At 39.1% G+C, this 13,387-nt stretch overlaps 1 protein-coding gene across 2 annotated transcripts in view; it reads left to right on the forward strand.

Annotated features, from left to right (window-relative positions):
* The first annotated feature begins 10,065 nt into the window (after positions 1–10,065).
* The window catches only part of SOAT1 (sterol O-acyltransferase 1), a 56,643-nt gene continuing 53,321 nt past the window's right edge, over positions 10,066–13,387 (forward strand). For both annotated transcript variants that reach the window (XM_019731472.3, XM_088801596.1), the window contains exon 1: positions 10,066–10,278. The gene's annotated coding sequence lies outside the window, so the exon portion shown is untranslated. The remainder of the gene's footprint in view (positions 10,279–13,387) is intronic.

The following is a 13,387-nucleotide window of genomic DNA, read 5'->3' on the forward strand; positions in this document are numbered from 1 at the left end:
TTTCAGTACATCCTTACCAACACTTGTTATTGTCTTTTTTATTATAGACTCCATAGTGAGTGTGAAATCGTGTATCATCATGGTTTTGATTTGCATTTCCATAATGACTAATGATATTGGGCATTTTTTCATGTGCTATCGGTTATTTGGTCTTTGGAGAAATGTCTACTCAATGTCAAATCCCTAGCCCATTTTAAAATTGTTGTTGTTTTTTTGTCCTTTTATTGTTGAACTAAGAGTTCTTTATATATCCTGGGTACTACTACCTTCTGATAAAGTATAATTCATCTATTTTTCTATTGTTGCTGTGCTTTTGGTGTCCTATCTAAGAAACCATTGCCTAATGTGAGGTCACAGAGATTTACACCTATGTTTTTTGTTTTTTGTTTTCCCTAAGAGTTTTATAGATTTAGCTTTTATATTTATGTTTGGACCCATTTTGAGTTGTTTTTTGTACATGGTGTGAGGTAGATGTTCAACTTCATTCTTTTACATGTAGGCGTCCAGTTGTCTCTACATCATTTGTTGAAAAAGACTATTATTTCCCCATTTAAATGACTTGGCACCCTTCTTGAAACCAATTGCCCATAAATGTAGAGTTTATTTCTGGACTCTCAATTCTATTCCATTAATCTATATGTCTAAACGTGTGTTACAATATCTTTTATGACCTAATCAAATGACATATCATCACTTCTGCCATTTTCTATTGATTACGCAGATCATCTCTGATATAATGTGGGAGGAATTACATAAGGGTATGAATACCGGGAGGTGAGAATCATTTGGGCCATCTTGGAAGCTAGGCACCATATAACAATAACCATATAATTACCCAGATACATAAAGAAAAAAAAAATGTTCCCAGTAATTTAGTAATACAACAGTACTGCTAACTCTGATAAAAGCTTCAAAATACTTACCCTAAACATCATGTTTAATGGTGAAACATTAAAAGTATTCCTTTTATAATCAAAAACAAGACAGAAATGTCCACTCTCCCCTGTCTTACTCACCATTGTATTATAGGCATTAGCTGGCGTAATAAGGCAAGGCAAGGAATAAAATATGTAAGAATTTGAAAGCAAAATATGACTCTCTAATTCTTTGGCGATAGTAAAATGTTCTACATGAAAAACTGAAAAATAATCTGTGAACTAGTTAATAAGAGCAATTAGTAAGATTTATGATTTTAAAATGATAGCCTGATTGTAGCAACAAAAAGTGTAAAATATTCAAGATAAATCTGGCAAAAATCTGGCAAGATCTTGGAGAAATTTATAAAAGTTTATTGAAAGACATTAAGGAAGACTAAATAAATAGGGAGACCTAGCCTATTCACGAATAAGAAAAATCAGGCAAGAGGGTCATTCCCTACTAGATAAAAAGATCTTATCCTTCACTTGTAATAATTGAAACAATGTGGTGTTGACAATACTGCTGACAAACCAATGGAACTGATAAGAAAGTACAGAAATAGACTCTGCTATGGGAACTTGATACCACAGAGCTTTCAGTTAAGAAAAGATGCTCAATAGACCTATTAAAAAGAATTATCTCATATCAAACAAAAATAAGTTCCAAATGGATGACTAAAGACTTCAAACTGAGAAACAAAACTTGTAAAACTTCTAAAATAAAATTAAAGGAGACCTTGTCCTCTATGATCTCATGATGAAAGAATTTAAGACAGAAAAAGCTCAAACCATAAAGGAAAATATTGCTACTTTCTGTCATCAAAATACAGAATAAAAGGAGTGAAAAGGGCAAGAAACAACCTAGAAGAGACATTTGCAATGTATGTCACTGACAAAGTATTAGTACTTATAACATTTTAAATCCTACAAAGAAAATGCAATAGAAATAAAAGCAACAGCCTTGATGTTATGAAAGAAAAAACACAAACAGCCACGAAATACATGAAAGTGTTTGAGTTACAGTAGAAGATGCATGGCTCTTTATGAACTAGACTTACAAGTCACACAGAGTAATAACTTCTGCCATACTTGATTGAAAGTTACAAAAACTCACCCACTCACAGAGGAAGGGGACATAGACTCCACCTCTCAATAGGAGGTGTGTCAAAGTCACATTGTAAAAAGAGCATGTGGCTAGACAATATTTTTGTCACCGTCTTTAGAAAATGCTATCTGCCATAGGCACTGTTTATTATAATAAAATTGAAGATGCATTTATCTTATGACTCCCAATTTCTCTCCTGGATATTTAACCCTAGGAATATTCTTGAATCTGGTGACACAAGACTTTGTTATTATAAAAAAACTGAAAGCAATCAAAATGTCTAGCAACACTAGAATGGATAAATATACAAATATACTCTCCATAAGTGAAAATGAGTGAACTTTGTGCTCATGTATTGACATGCAATGCGGAACTGAAAAAGCCAAGTGTAGAATACACATATTATTTATGTCAAGGTCACAAAAAGCAAAGCTACTTAATATTATTTAGGAATATCTACATTTGTGGTAAACTAGTAAGTTATAGAGAAAAACAAAGGAATTATTAATATAAAATTAAGATAGTCGTTTCAGGAAGCAGAAGGAGAAGCAATCTGGGAGGGGCACACTGGGAGTTTTAAGGCTGTAGAATGTCCTGTTTCTTAAGTGGAGTGGTAGTTACTTAGTGTTCAGTTTATTATTAATCTTTAAAATATGTGCATATATTGCAAATACTCATACTCATTATAATTCTCACAAAATTTGAAAAATATGCATTTATAGAAAAGGCTTTATCATATGTATGTATGACGGAGTAAAACTAGTAGGAACCTATTTTTCCAAGAAAGTCTTTTGTTTTCTGCTCTGACAATAGATCTTTAAAACATTGTTTTTATATGATACCATTGATATGATAGACAGATACGCAAAATTTGCATTCATTTTAAAGAAAAAAACATGAGCTTTCAAAGACATTGCATGAGGACATGGGACAAATGCCTAAATTTCTTGGCGAGTGAGGCATTCAAGTTTATTCTTTCTCTGTAAGGAGATATTTTGGCAGAAAAGTTTGAGAAGCACTAGGTCTCCTAGCCAACTTGATTACTCATTATTTCCTAAACACAACCTGTGTTTTCTGACCTCCATGTTTTTGATCCTGCCATATCTCCAATATAAACCTTTCAAGTCACAAAATTTACTTGGTAAGATGGAGACAGTGACAAGACAACTTGTTCTTGCTCAGAACCAGTCGGTTTTGACCTACATTCTGTGTTCCCACAGAAGAGAGACAATCCACAAATGTTTGTGCAAGTCTGCCTTATGACCTGAAATTTGAAGATCTGAGTCCACTGTTTCACATTGCCTCTGCAATAGTATGAACTCAGCCAGTGAGGGTCACTGTTTCTAGTTGATAGCTGTTGGATGAAATTAATGGTTGCTTAATCTTATTTTTGTTATTTAAAACTTATTCACCCCCTATAACCTATTAGGGAATCTTAGTTAAATTCCTAATAGATGGCTATTCATTGTATTGCTAAAACCACCACAGCTATTACTTGGAGGGCACAGCTCTCAGTGGCCCAGGCAGGGATGGAACCGGCAACCTTGGAGTTATTAGCACCATGCTCTAACAAACTGAGCTAACCGGTCACCCCATTACTGGTAATGTCTACAGTTGGATTACAGTTGAAATAAAAGGTGGACTACTAGATTATTGCATATAGGATACAGGATCTTATATAGGTCTAGAGAGTAGCTTTTTATCCCTAAGTATAAAGTTTAATGTCTTCCTATCTCTTTTAAGACAACATGCCAAGAAGACATATGTCTCATTACCACACATTGGCCAGCTCAACTCTGAGTCGGTGAACCTCTCACCTATGTGAATTGTTAATTGTGCCAAAGGATGCACATTAGTGAAGCAGATTGAGTAAGGTTGTTCTCTATTGCTTATGCTTTATATGTCCTGAGGGCAAAAGACTTGACTCTTCATACCTGTCATACCTGCCTGTTTTGGGATTTCTTAATTCACCATATCTAGAGAAGTCTCTTCAGGTGTACCTCCCATTTCCTACATATGTGGTTTAGTTAATTAAAGTCAAAACCTATTTTTTGGTGCCTACAGTTATGGTGATAGAGACAACATGGGGAATCAAGAATGAGTAAGACCATCTCTTTTCTACTGAAGCAATACAGAATTTTTGTGTACGTACAAGTGTGTGTGTTTGTGTGTGTGTACGTGGTAAGTTAAAGTAGGTGTTAAAAAGCATATAACTGTAAACAAGGCAGCAACACATGCTGTGTGTAGGCTCACCAGTAACATTTATGTGATTTAGGACAAAAAAAAATTGAGGTCACATGCCTTATGTTTAAGTCTTTAAAAGTTATAACTCAAGTTAACACAGGCTATCAAATAAAAGCACATCCTCTGACTTCAACAAATGAAACTTTGTCACAACCAAATGCGGAACTACATGTAAAGCTATAGTTTTTATATGACTGAAAGAGAAGTGAAAGTCAAAAATGACAATTTAGGTATTATTGCATGTGTCTAGATTTTGGGCTGATGAGCTAATGATGAGGCATAAAATGTAATTCATATATCATCATATATTTATGCCATAACTTTTGTCTTGCCAACATTTCAACAAAATCATTAATCATGTTATCTTTGAGATTTTCCTTTATTTGTGTTCTATCTATTGTAATTATCTAGAGTATTAGCACAAAAAATGTAGTAGAATTTAAAGTGTATGAAAATAGAGTGTGTTGAATATATTTTCATTAAGAAAGTAAATGCCAAAATGTAAAATAAAAATTATTTTAATATATGTTTTAGAAGTTATTTTACATATAAAGTCTTGTTTATGAAAATTAAATGAACAAGTTAAAATTAATAAATATCAATGTTTTAAGTCAAAATTATTTGAATAGAGCTGACACTTTTTTAAAAATGTTTTTCTTTTTGTATGAGTTATTATATATGGTAAAGTACACAAATCTTAAGTATATAGTTTGAAGAATACTTACATTTGTGTATGCCTATGTAATCACCACCTAGATCAAGACATTGAACATTTCGAACACACCAGCAGGCTCCCTCATGCTTTCTCTCAATTTATAACTTGGGAAGTGGTAACCACCATTCAGAACTTCTATAATAATTTTGCCTGTTTTCCAAAGTGACTTCCCTGAGATATAATGCACATACCGTACAATTCTCCCATTTAAGGTACAATTTAATGGAATGGTTTTTAGTATATTCACAGAATTGTGCAACCATCACAATGAATTTTAGAACACTTTCATCACCCTCAAAAAGAAACTCTGTATCTATTAGCAGTCATTCTCAGTTTCCCCCTTTCTCCCAGGTCTAGGGAACCACCAATCTACTTTCTGTCTCTGTGGATTTACCTATCCTGGACATTTCGTAATGTTGGAATTATATAATATGTGGTCTTTTGTGACAGCCTGTCCCCCCCTTGTCAGAATATTTTCAAGTTTCATTGAAGTTGTGGCGTTTATCAGTTCTTTTTATGGCTGAATAACATGGATCTAGCACACTTTATTCGTCCATTCAGTTATTAGTTGATGAACATTTAGGTTGTTTCCACTTTTTTGGCCATTATGAATAATGCTGCTATGAATATTCTTGTACAAGTTTTTGTGCAGACATATGTTTTCATTTTTCTTGGGTATATTTTCCTATGAGTGGAATTGCCAGGTCATTTGGTAACTCCGTGTTTGCTTGCCAAACTGTTTTGCACAGTGGTTTCACCATTTAAACATTTTTGCCTTACAATCTATTTTGTCTGATAATAATAGAGCCATTCGGTTTTCTTATGGTTGCTTTTTGCATGATATATCTTTTCCCATTCTCTTAATTTCAACCTATGTGTATCTTTGCGTCTAAATTATATCTCCTGTAGACAGCACATTAAATTCCTTTAATGATTTTATTGACTATATATATTTTGAGTTATTTCTTTAATGGTTTTCTAAGACCATATCATCTTAACTGATAAGAATCTTCTTTAGATTTATAACTTAATTCCAGTGAGGTTAAAAAAAAATCTGTGGTGATTCAGGAACTCTTGAGGGTGTTTCCTCAGGTGTGTATATCCCTTAACTGTTATTACATCTATTGCAGTGCCTAAAATGCAATTTGCTATTTAGAGCTAGAGAGAATCTATAGAGTCGAGTCAGCAGTCTACTTACCTGGGATAGACGGCTCTCTGCCTTGTCTATAAAAAATTCTGTTTGTAGAACAAATGATGACACTCCCTGTGAGGTAACTAAGGCCATAAGAGAAGGAGTGATGTCTGATTTCTGTTTTGTTTGGGATCTGCCCACAATCTAGGGACTTATGCCTTCAGTTGGCTTCGTTAGTTCATTCAATACATTTACCAGGTGGCTCATACGTAATGCACTGGGTGCTTCCAGAATACATAAACAAGACAGGATTCCAGCTCTCCAAGTTTTCAGGGATATACCAATGAAGGTCCTGATTTACACTCTTGCTTCGCTGTCCTTCTCTTAGTCCCAAAACCTTGACTCCACATGAGTTTATGTTTTCACTAAGCCTGAGTGCCAATGGAGAAATTATCCACACTTGAGATGGAATAAAGGTTTATTGCTTGTTTTGTATCATTAATGGAGATGTGACCATTCCCAGAACTGAGATGTTTGTGTCTTAAAACCTGGTGTGGTTCCTGTTCAGTTTCCCTTTCTGGCTCCCTCCCTATGGAACTCAGTGATTTCCTGCAAAAGAGCTCAGTTCCCAAGCTCACCATTGTTCTTTGCCTTCCCCCACATCATCTCTGGGCGGTGGGACATTAGATGGCTTTTATCTTTGTGCTTTTCTGTATTCGATTTTATTTTCTGCAATAAGTATGCATTATTGCCATAATCAGAAAAAAAACACGTTGAAGCTATTTTATTGTAGAACCAAAACAAAACTTGACTGCTTCTTGTTCAGTTCTTTTAGGTCTCAGGAGGAGGTGAACTAGTTCAGCTTAAATTTTAACCCAAGTGAAGCTTTTCCTTACCTCATTTTCTTACCTCAAATGCATTTCCTTACCTTCAGTCAGCATTTATTCTATCCACCCACCTTGCTAAGCCAGAAATCCTGCATACAGTCTTAACCTCTACATCCAGACACTGTCCATCAATTGTCTCCTTAAATATTTCTCAAATACTGCCCCTTCTTCCCATCCCACTTGCTACTGCCCTAGTTCAGGCCCTTGTCATCTCTCACCTATATTACTCTAATGCCCTTCTGATTGACCTCTCCATCTCCACTGCATGCCCCTCCAGTACAGACTCCTGAATCATGACTCTGCCCTACTTACCAAGCTTCCTGCTCCCCGTTGTCTATGCAAGTCTGAGTCAGGATGTCTCAGCCTGGCCTACAAACTTCTCAAGCCCTGACACCAGCTGTACATCTTGCCACTTCTCAGTAAGTGCCCTCCACTTCAACAATACTCAAGTACCTGCCTATCTGCTACGTAGTCTGGCTCCCTTTTGTCTTGTTGGCTTTTAACCGTGTTTTACCTTTGCTTGTCCCTCCTCTCTTGCCTGCCAATTCAACTCTTCCTCCTACTGGTCTAGAGAGCTGGAATCAGTGAGCCTTCCTCCATTTCAGCTTTCCCTCTCCTATGATATTCATTCCATCTGGTCCTACTGTATCCAGAGGATAATAACATCAACTGTAATGATGAACTTTCACGTAGAAAAGTGTAAAATAACTGTTAATAGTATCGAGTAAATCTATATGCCAGTGTCTGTACTTGGACCATCGTAGGCATTATTAACTGATTTAATCCTTACAATGACCCTGTTAGTTAGGCAATTTTAGTACCTCTTTTTATTATAACAGTTATCTTATTGTCTTGAAATGGCTTACTTATTATCTATCTCCCCAGTAGATAGTTGTTCTTATTCAACTTTATATTCCTACAACTAGTACTATGTTTCCCCCAAAATAAGACCTAACCGGAAAATAAGCCCTAGCATGATTTTCAGGATGACATCCCCTGAACATAAGCCCTAATGTGTCTTTTGGATCAAACCTTAACATAAGACCTGGTCTTGTATTTGGGGAAACACGGTATAAGTTCTGTACATGTATTTTTTGGAACATGATGAAGCCAACATTCGAATTTAACCAAGCCTTGTTCCCAAGGATTGAGTGATGTGAGATTTTCGGGCCAGTGGTGGGAGAGGCTTAGAGTTTGGGCAGAGGATTTCAGGGTCCCTCCAATTATATTAAACGGTCTTCCGCCTTGAAGTAAAACCCTCCCGTTCACTTACGTAAACAACCCGGGAGTCATCTTGTTGACTACCTTCACACCTGCACCTCAGGAAATATCCTGAAATCCTTCAACTTCTATTTCCATAGCAACTACCCTAATCCAGCACCATCATCTATCTCATGGGCTTGTCCAACAGCTTCCTATCATTGGCTTCTCCCTGGTTCCATTTCCGCTCCCTTCTAAGTCATTCTCCACAAAACAGGTTGATTTAAAAAACAAAACAAGACAAAACTTAACAAAACGAAAATCTAAACAACACAATGAAGCTCCTGCTTAACTGTCCAACCTCAATCTCCTACCTTCACACGGTGCTTCAAACCTCCTGGCCTTCTGTTCCTCGAACAAGCTAAACTAGTTCAGCATCAGCACTTGCGCACCCATTGTCCTCTGGCCAGAATGCTCTTCTTCCCACAGTTGGCATGGCTGGCTCCTTCTCCTCATCTACATCTTAGCGTGGATCACCTCCTCACAGAGTCCTTCCTGGACCACACTGTTTTGTTTTCATTTCAGCATTTATCATGACCTACAATGATCTTACTTACTTGTTTCTTCATCGTCTCCACTAGAAACATAAGCTTCTAAGTGCAGGGGCTTCTTCTGTTGTAGTCACTGCTGTATCCCTAGCACCAAGAACAAAACACAATCACTGTTTTTTGAATGAATAAATGGAACAGAGGAAAAGACAAGAGTCTTCTTGGTGTATATATAAGGTGGCCAGCACAGTCTCAGCGGAAACGAGTCCCTGTGTTCCTACAGCTCTTTAACTAGTGGGCAGGGAGAGGGAATGCACCACAGGCACTGGGAACTACCACATCCTATTGTCATCCTGTTGGCGGAAGCAGCAATCAATCACAGTTGTAAAAGAGGCAAACTGGGTGGGTTGCCAGTGGCCGCCAATACTGGATTCCAATGAATGCTGCTCTGCCTTGGGGTGGAGAGTGGGCAGGGAGAGGGTACTTGTCCATCCTCTGTTAAAATGTCCACAGAGAGTAGTCAGTTCAGGTGAACCTGAGCCATTTGTTTAGGGCAGACGACCCGGTAATGGGTGGCCATCTTAACCTGGTTGGAGTAGGGTCCGAGTGATTAGGCAGGCTAGCTTAGCTGTCCTGGTTTGCAAGCTGCGAGTGTGGCCCTTCCGTCTCTGCTGCCCTCATTCGTTCCCTTTTCACCTAACTTTACCTACACTTTTGCTTTCGTAAAACCTAAGCGATTAACTGTTCTAGCTAATCTATGTCCTAAATCTCTTTGCATTTTCATTTTTTTCTTTGATTATTAAGTCCCCCTTTTAATTACTTGCCTCTTTACTTCACATATCTTACTGTCTCCTGTTCTAGTTCGTATCTTGCTTGAAGACATAGTCAAGTACAGTGTGCAAAGCCTGAAAGCATCCCATGACACACGCTTCTGACTAGTGCTTCTGTTTTGTTCCTCGAGGGGCAGTTCAAACTGCAATGATCCTGTTTTAGAAGCGGCTTCTGTGAAGCTCTAGAAGAGGCACCAGACTCGCTAGTCCCTTGCTACCACGCAGGGTGCCGTTTTTGGACCTGCAGGAAGTTGTCTCGGTCCCATTTCTGCCACACAATGACTCGCTGGGCAGAAATGGAAAGCAAGCTGCTGTCGCCGGTGTTACGACCTGCTAGCGCGTAGTGCCCCTGGTAGGGCAACAGGGCCAGCTGGGGGCTCTCGCACCGCGTACCCGCGCGCCCGGAAAGGGGCGGGGCGGCCGTGGGCGGTGGGCGGAGCCTGGTGGCCTCCAGGGCCACCAATGAAATCCTGAGCCCACGAGGGCCGTGCGCGTGACGCTGCGTAGCGGGCCGCGAGGCTGGGGGCGGTGGGGCCCCGGAGTCGGGTGCTTTATCTTCGTCTGCCGCGGGGCTGGCTGCGTTGCCGGCCTTGGGAACCTGGAGAGCTACCCGGAGCCGACCTTCCTACTGGCCTCCCTGTGACGGCTTCCCGGCTGTGCCCTCCTTGCCGAGGTTCCAGCTGCCGGGCTGCGGCCGCAGGTAATGCCCATGCCCCGGATCCCCTCCTCACTTCCCGTCTGGGTCCACCCGCCTCAGCCGGAGAAGAAGGGGATAGAGGTGATGGCTGCAACTCCGGCCCGGAGGGCCTGGCCTTGTCCTGGGCCGGGGGGCGGAGGAGGCGGCCCGGACTCGGGGGAGGGGAGGCTCTGCGAGTCCTCGGGAGTTTAGGGGATGGAGAGGGCGGGAAAGTTACCATCGGGCTCCCGGATGGCTGGCAGCCTTTTAAACCTTGGTTGGACGTTGGTTTGGTGTCCCCCGAATCCGGTGGCATCTCTCCCACCGGCAGTAAAGAAAATTATGACTTAGAAGACATTACATGCCTTAAAACAGCGAAACCAAAACTGCACCCAGCTTCTAATTGATTTAGGAAAAAACGTGTGCGAAAGGATGGATGACACTTCAAGACCGAAATCTGCTTGTCTGGGCACCAGAGCCTTTCGTCAAGCGCATATTGATTTTTAAATATTAGGATGTATTGAAGTTTCTGTCGTTCTTAAGTGTCAATAGCTATGCAGTTTAAATGTATGTTTAGAAGTTATTTCTAAGGGAGAAACAGCTATAAACTCTAGTCTCCATATCTATATATAGATTAAGGTCACTGGTCACTTCCTAATATTTAAATGGCTGCCATCTGCTTAAACTACTTTTTTTCCCCCCAGAGTGCATGCCTTTCCCTTGAGCTACAATTCAACTTGAAGCATTTTTTTCCCCTTTAAGTTGGTTGGTGTGGGTGAATGACTTGTAAGTGTGTTGTCTAGGCATGAGAATGAATTTTGGAAGGAGCTCTGATACTTTCAAGAGTAATCATTTAAAAATGCCTGTGTCTCAATGGGTCACACACTTAGAACTCTCAAAGATTCCATCTTCTCATAGGGTAAAGACCAAAGTACTCTTGCCACACTTCCCATCTCCAGTTCATTTGGGGTCAGTTGATGCCTAGCTCTCTGGGCTCACTGGCCACACTGGCTTTTTTTTTTGGTTGTTGTTGTTGTTCTAGGAAAGCCTCTTTCTTTTTACTATCTCCTTATCTTTAGGGGTTTCCTCCACCTCTTAGGTGCCCTTCTGTCCCTTCCTCCAACTTCTGTGCATTTCTCGATTATCAATCCCAAATATCACTCACTTCTTCAGGAAACCCATCCTATCCCAGTGAAACTCTCCTAGCACACTCAGTTTTCCTTAGCAGCAGTTAATCATCAATTGAAGGAGATGCATTAGTTACTTAGATGCTTTAATTGTTTCCTCTACTAGCATGTAAATTTCTTGACAGCTGGGCTAGTCCATCTTATTTATGTCTTAATTCTCAGAGTCTGGCCCAGCACCTGGCACAGGTACAGAATGAACTGAGTTGGAGGACAGAGGAAGGAGCTTTTGAATGGGAGATATTAACTAGGGAAGAGTACCTGTTTCCATTGGGAAGGAAATGGAAAAAGGTTTTAATTCATTTATTTTTGGAATTTATCACACAGGATAAATGAGTGCATTGACCATCCAGATGTAAATGAGAATTTACCTGTGTTTTGTAGTTTGACTAATTGACTTAATGACCTAATTCTTTGATATGTAAATGTTGTAGGGCTGTATTAGGGCAAACCTTTGGTTAGAAGGAAGAGGGAGAAATTTTGTTTTGGATTGATTGTAAATTTATCTGCAATTGTTTCTTTTCCCCTAGTGAACCTGGGAGTGGTTTACCAAAGTTCACCGAGAGAGTAGGCGCTCAATATTTATTTGTTTTACAGATTTATAGGTTCTTTTGAAAGTTTTATTAGTAAGAACGCTGTAGGCAGACTGCAGTTGACACGTCTTTCAACATGGTTCATTTATGTCTCAAACCAATTGTTTTTGTTTTGCTTTTGTTAAACAGAAAACCACAGGCCCAGAATGGTGTCATTCATGTTAAAAGGTCCTGATACCAAACCTAGACTTAATACCTGATCTAATTGCAGTTTCAACCTCTTCTTTTGCTCAGCCCGCTCCAAACCATTTGGAGTATACTTCTCCTAATAATGCCATCTTGGGCCCTTGAGCCATTCTCTACTGTTCCCATCCACTTCTATTTAGTTGAAGTGTACTATCTCTTCTAATAAACTACTCTTTCACCACTTAAAAAAAAAAAGAAAAAGAAACATAATCTTAATCAATCTGCCTGATAAGAACCCTGTGCCTTCCCCTCGGGGAAGGTGACCCTGCCTGAAGTAATCCACTCTTTTTAACTTCCTAGTCCCACCATTTTTTCTGCCTATGAAAACCTTCCATTTCGTAGAACTCATCGGAAAGCCCTCTGGTTGCTAGATGGGATGCTTGCCCATTTCACAAAATCACATAATAAAGCCAATTAGATCTCCAAATTTATTCGGTTGAAATCTGTTTCTTAACACTTTCTTAAGGCCAGTTAGACTATTATACACTGAACATTACAAAACCAATGCATAGATTAGATTCTTAAGAAATAAGAGTTTAATCAGTGTGTTGTACTCTAAAATAGTTATGTTAGCTTTGTTACCTTGGGTGTAAATGTTTCCACTGCCACTTACCTGCTGTGTGACTTTGATTTGAGCAAGTTTCACAGCATTTCCAAATCCTTTGCGTCTTTTAAAATGGAAATGGTAAATGAAATATGGGATGCATTGAACCCGGGTGCACAGCACTGCAAATGTTACTTAGTAAACACTAGTGTCTGGTGTCTTTATTGCTGGACCTCCTAGACTAACTAGTCTTATGATCAGTGTTTTCACTTCCTCGACTCATTTCGCAACAACAATCCAATATATTTCTTTGTCCTTGTTCCCGAAACTAACTGTAGAAGTAAATTGTGGCTGTTAATATCCCCAAATTATTAAATATCCCATGTCCCACCTTCCTTTTTCTTTCCTTCATTTTTTTGGTCCTATTTAAATTTTCAGTGATACTGACCATAGATTACCTCTGGAATCATCTAAGTTGGTTTCGAACATTTCTTGTTCCTGGTTCTCCTCTAATCGATCCTAAGCCTTGCTTTCTATTGTTCTTTGTCTTGTAATCTTGGGAAAATTACTTAACCACCTGTAAAATGGGATAATAGTACGTAGGTATTGCATAGGTGGTTGTGAGG

Source organism: Rhinolophus sinicus, chromosome 11, assembly GCF_057876585.1.
Source record: "Rhinolophus sinicus isolate RSI-liver-muscle chromosome 11, RSI-T2T, whole genome shotgun sequence".
Taxonomy (NCBI): domain Eukaryota; kingdom Metazoa; phylum Chordata; class Mammalia; order Chiroptera; family Rhinolophidae; genus Rhinolophus; species Rhinolophus sinicus.